The sequence below is a fragment of the Balaenoptera physalus genome, assembly GCF_965194825.1.
Source record: "Balaenoptera physalus genome assembly, chromosome: 18".
Lineage (NCBI taxonomy): Eukaryota > Metazoa > Chordata > Mammalia > Artiodactyla > Balaenopteridae > Balaenoptera > Balaenoptera physalus.
The window spans coordinates 62,487,819-62,493,708 of record NC_138899.1 but is presented as its reverse complement, the minus strand read 5'-3'; positions in this window follow the sequence as shown (position 1 = coordinate 62,493,708).

Genomic DNA, 5,890 nt, shown 5'->3' with positions numbered 1-5,890 from the left:
ACCTCTTCTGCGACTCCTTCCATGCTTCCCAGCAGCGGTATAATTGACAAATTAGGCAGGGCAATACTTTGTTGTGCAGGACTCCCAGCTTTTAAGACATTTAGCATCCTTGGCTCCACCTAGGAAATACAAATAGCATCCCCAGTCCTTGTGACAACCAAATAGCCCTCCTACATTTTTAAACTTAGTATCACCCCCTTTTGGTAATCACTGGGGCTTTAAAGAATGTTGGTATCCTTTTGAATGTGGAAGAGCATCTGATCCCAAATTCAGTGGAATGACATAGCATGGACAAAGACGTAAGTTTGGTTTGAAACATTAGGGGATATGTATCAGTCATCCACTTGTCACACAAAAACTTTAATATGACTCTCACAGAACATTTTACTTAGAATAAGGCTATGACTTTGCACAATGAGCCTGCAAGGATGAAACAGCCTCCAAGTAAAACCCTCACCAGCTGAATTAGTTGATCCACAAAATGTAGCTCATTCATTCAATAAATGTTAATTGAATTGTCCATTCAAATGATGAAGATTGTCTGCCAAAAATACTCTGGTTTTAATAGCTTTGATGTTAAACTTTGTTTTCTAGCTAGTTGACCAAGAAGTTAGTTTATTCCTTCATTCAATGTTAAGACCTATTACACACCAACTAGAGAGGACACAGTGGTAAGCTTTGCTAATAGTCTAATGGAAGGTTTCGGGGAGACAGATAATAAAATAACATGGAAGTTATTAGAATTAAAGAGGTATAGTGGCTTTTTCTGAGAAAATTTTTAATCCGAGATATAAAGGATGAGTAGGAATTAACTAAATGTTTTGTTTGTGGGGAGGAAGGGGTGCAGGGAGAGAGAAAATTATTTTAGGCAGGGCCACCAGCTTATATGAAGGCCAGAACAGAAAGAAGAGGTTAGGATGAAAACATAAAAGTGGTGAAGAGAAATTTCGTGAGGGCAGAGTTTTAGGGCTTGGAAAGAGTTTGGATTTTTTTCCTAAATGCAGCTTTATGAAAGAAAGACATGATCAGATTTATATTTAACCCAACTCACAAAGATCCAGAGTGGACAGATTTGAGAAGGCCAACGTAGATTTTGGAAGAGACATCTAGACAACTGGGAAATGGTATATTATCCATAATAAAGGCGATGGTGGTCAAGACTAGGGAATGAAGGTGGAATGGGGAGGAATGATGAATTCACCAAACAAATAATTAAGAGCTCCAACTATGTGCCAGGCACCCTATTAAGATATTGAGGAGTCTAGTGGGGGAATTAATCAAATAAGCAACAATGACAAAATATAAAATTTTAATCATTTTCAGTGCCATGAAGGAGAAATACGTGATGCTGTGAAATCATGAAACAGAATTTTCCTAACGCTTCAGGAAAGGTTTCCTTTGAGAAGGGGAAATAAATTCTGAAGGTTGACTAGAAGCTAATGAAAGGGCATGGTGAAGAATGAATGGGAATAATTTTCAAGAGAGGGAAAATAGCATTTACCAAGAAACGGTAAGGTAGCCAGTGTGACAGACTGCGAAGAGCAAAGGGAAGTATGATTAGGATGAGGCTGCAGAGGTGGGTTAGGGCTGTATTCTGCAGCATTAAGTAATTGGCTCTTTATCCTAAGAGCCAGGGAAAGCTGTGAAAGTGCTTTAAAGCCGTGGGTGTTATAAAGAAAACATCAAATTTGTGTTTTGAAGAGACTGTGGTGGCTGCAGTATGAGGAGTGGATTGCAGGGGTAAAGTGGATGTTAAGCCATGTGTGCAGCAGAGCAGGAGGACGCTGGGAGGTGGAGGACTTGGTGACTGGGGAGAGGATGGGGTTTCTGGCTTGGGCTTCTTGAACACACTCCTCGTTGAACACACGTAAGACCTCATCATCATCTGACCAGAGGAAGGTGTTTTCATCTTCTTACTGACTAGGGCAAGAATAAGGTCATCTAAAAATTACCCTACACAGTGAACTGTTAACAATGGTGGGAATGGGACTGGAGAAGAGGACGGTAGAAAAAAGGGGGCACTTTTTACCATCAACATTTCTATATTATATGACTTCTACAGTAAAAATGTGAGTGCAAATATAAGCTTAAAACTGAATATAGAAATCCCATCAAATTATTTACAAATATACGCGAGAGTTAGGACTCTCGTTTCATGCCACTTAGAAATGGATTTTGAGCTCCCAAGAGCCCATTCCCACTGATCTGCTTCTCAGGACTAATCTGCAATAGAAGGCTGGAAGGATTAAGAGTCCACACTGAATAAAGGCTACAGTATATATATTTTTTTAAATCTTAAATTGTGATTAATATTTTCTCAATAAGATAAAAGCCTAACAATGATAAATAGTGAGAGAGTTGAGACTAAACCATGCTTCTTCCTCATGTAATACATGAATGAGAAAGACCCAGAGAGAAGAAAGCTAACATTGACTTTGGATGAGACATTCAACAACATGTCCTTATAAAAAGGACATGTCCCGTGTCCTTTTTATAAAGATACATATGAAGCCCTTACTGAGTCTCAAAGAGTTAAACGTGCAAAGATTGTTGTCCATCAGAGTAGAATTTACATAATTCTGGGCAACAAACTCTTCGCTAGGTGGAGAGGGGGTGTCTAGTAAACTATTAAATGTGCTCTTAGAGGAATGTTATAGATTCAGCCAGTATGACATAACCACATTCAAACGTGGAATCTGGACGTGTTCCTCCCCATAATCCATTTGCTTTCGTTATCAGCATTATTAAACTGCCTTTAAGTTTCTTTATATTCTACACCCCACTTGTGCTATTTGAGATAAATACCATTTAGAACACTGTTTTGTTTTGTTTTTGCATCCCACTTATTAACATGTGTGTTGAGAATCTAAAATGGATACAGGAAAAGCAGAAATTTAAAAAATATGCACTAAAAAATAAGATCAGGGTTCACAAAAAGCGTAACTGCCAACAACTGTACAGACCTGTACAAAGCACTCTCACACTTATTATTTCATTTTCTTCCACCTTTTGAGCCAGAGTCTTACTGCTGTGTCACCGATGAATGATCATGATCAGTCCTAACAACTTGCAAAGATTTTAATCTTCTGACTTGTGTGCTCTTCTTTCAACCGTGCAATAGGGATACAATGTTCCTTGAAAGGGTCTGGATTAGAGCAATCTTAGGTAAATATGCACATACACAAGACAGAGTGCCGCACAGAACTCAAGGGCAGGGACGCATGTACAGCTGAGTCTCACCTAACCCACCAGGAAACCAGGCAGTCCTCTGTGCCTGCCTGATGATGTCACCTTCTCACTCACTTCCTTTGCCTTCTGATTTTCCCAAGCCCACCCATGCCCACACCAAGACTGCAGTCTCAGGCATGGCACATGAGTTCAAAGGGTATAACCCAGAATCTCAGTTGGAGTTCCAAAACTCCTGGGCAACATCTGACTGACCAAGCTTGGGTGAGAGGGGCACCCCTATTCAACTGACTCTAAATAAGGGATACATCTCAGCATTTTTAATGGCAAAAATGTCATACATTACTGAAACGTCCAACAAGAGAGAACTTATTAGAAAATTACAGCACATCCACAATAAATATAATGCAGCCTTTAAAATGTAGAATTTTCAGTGATCTGTAAAGTGCTTATATTAAGTGGAGGAAAAGACTGTAAAACAGTAAAGACACAGAAGTCAATTGCATAGACCAAAATAACAACAAAAACTCCAGTGAGCTCTTGGTAGGGGGAATAATTTCTATTTTCCCTGTGTTTCTATATATTTTCCAAATCTGTCAAGAGTATGCTGCTATTGTAGTAAGATAATACAGTTTTAAAAACACAATTTCTTATTATGATTATTTCTGGGTGATGGAATTATGGATGATCTTTATTTTCTCGTGAGTTTTTTCATTCATTCATTCATTCATTCGAATTGTCCATCTGTGGTAAAGACAATGCTTTGTGTTCAGCAGATCATTTTGGTCCTCCTCCTGGACACACCCGATGACTACATTTCCCCATCTCCCATCTGGCCTGGGGTCATACGGCTGAGAAGCTTCTGGCCAATGGAAATAGGGAAAAGTGATGTGTGCCTTTCAGGCCTGCCTATAAACCCCTGCAGGATTTACCACTCTAGCTCCTCCCCTTCCAGGGCAAGTTTGAGGATTCAAAGCTGGCATTGTTACAAGATGAGCAAGTGTGAGTCCCTGGGAGCCTTCTTGCCACATTGAAGTAATGATGAAAACAGACAAAATCCTACTGTTTGAAGTCACTGAGATGTTAGGATTGTTACAGCAGTTCATCTGTCCTAAGGAATAGAGCATTACTATTATCCATAGGAAAACAGAAACTAAAACACAGCCTTCCAAAATATAAACCTTCAATAGCAGTCCATGATCTATTGAAGGAAGTCCTCAAGATGGCATAAAAGGTCCTCTATTACCTGGTCCCATGCACTGCACATTCCAAAAATCTCACTGTCCCTCATAAAGGCTCCCAAAGCTCTTGGACCCGTTCTTCCCCATTACAGTACCAATCACAACTGTATTGTAATTAGCTGGTTATTCATCAGTCCCTTTCACTAGACTGCGAGTTTCCACTAAGGCAGCAGTTGTCTTTCTTCTTCACAGGTATACCTTCAGTGCTTCATGCCATGTCCCGGGCATATAAAGGATGCTCGTTAAGTATCTGCTGAATGAATTAATAATGTGCTCCTAAATGGTCATAGCCCATAAAACCTATGAAATTTCAGAGCCCTGAAGGTAAGGAAAAGCAATTCTCATTTTATTAGAATATATTCTCTTCTAAAACAAATCCTCAATCTCTGAATACCTGACTAGCCAGCCTAAACCTTTTACAGTATTACTGAAAAGAAACCAAGAGCCAGGAATCAAATAATATTCTTGTTAGACCAGAACTGGTTCCTAGACTAAATCCTTTATGGGTTTGTGATGCTTTAAAAATTCTGACTTCTTAAATTCAGAATTGGAATTTGTCTCAGGAATTTACAGTGAAATTACTCTTAGATATTTTAAATAGGGGTGGATTCTAAATTATTTCAGATAGGAAACTACCTTAGAAATATAAGAATCACCACTATAACTCAAAATGCTCCATTTGTGAGAAGACATTCTCAAGAAAGCACTTTATGTTCCTTGGAAAGTTCAGGTTTAATGACAGCCCTTCCACTAAATACAAAAGCATTATTCTAAAATGTTTAAACAGCATCTTTCAAGGTTGAGTCTTAGATGTTACTTTAATAGCATCCATGAAGAATGTAGTTACTTTAAAAGTTTTTTATTTTTTAAAAAAACTTTGACTTTACCCACTGTATATAGAGAACTGGATTTGTAAGAAATAGCTCAAGATATTAAGAACCAAATTACTCTTTGGTTTTATTATGTGGGAAAAACAACACACAGTCCTTTAGTCAAACAACTTTGTGATATTTATATTCCATTGCACAGGTATAGATTATACAAATTAGTAATACAAGTTATTTCTTAAATTCCAAACATTTTCTAAAATATTATTACACCAGATGCCTAGGATATTAAAACATCGAGGTGGAAATCATACTCTAAATAGTTAAATATGACACTGAAAATACTACACATTTTAATTAGAGGAAAATTAAAATGTGTGCTCAAATGCTCTAACAAACTAAGTAGCAGGGCAACAACTACAAGTAAGTCACTGTGGTCCATTTTTACGTATGCAGATATATGATTATTAGATAACCCCTCCTCTTGAAAATGCGTAATTAAAACATAAAAATCTGGATAAATGAATTAATGAAATTTAAACTCTTCCTAAGATCTATGGTGAAGTGTACTATTACCTATGACTTCATACAACTACTAATTCAAGATAAAAGACACCACACTTGGAAAGAAAAAAA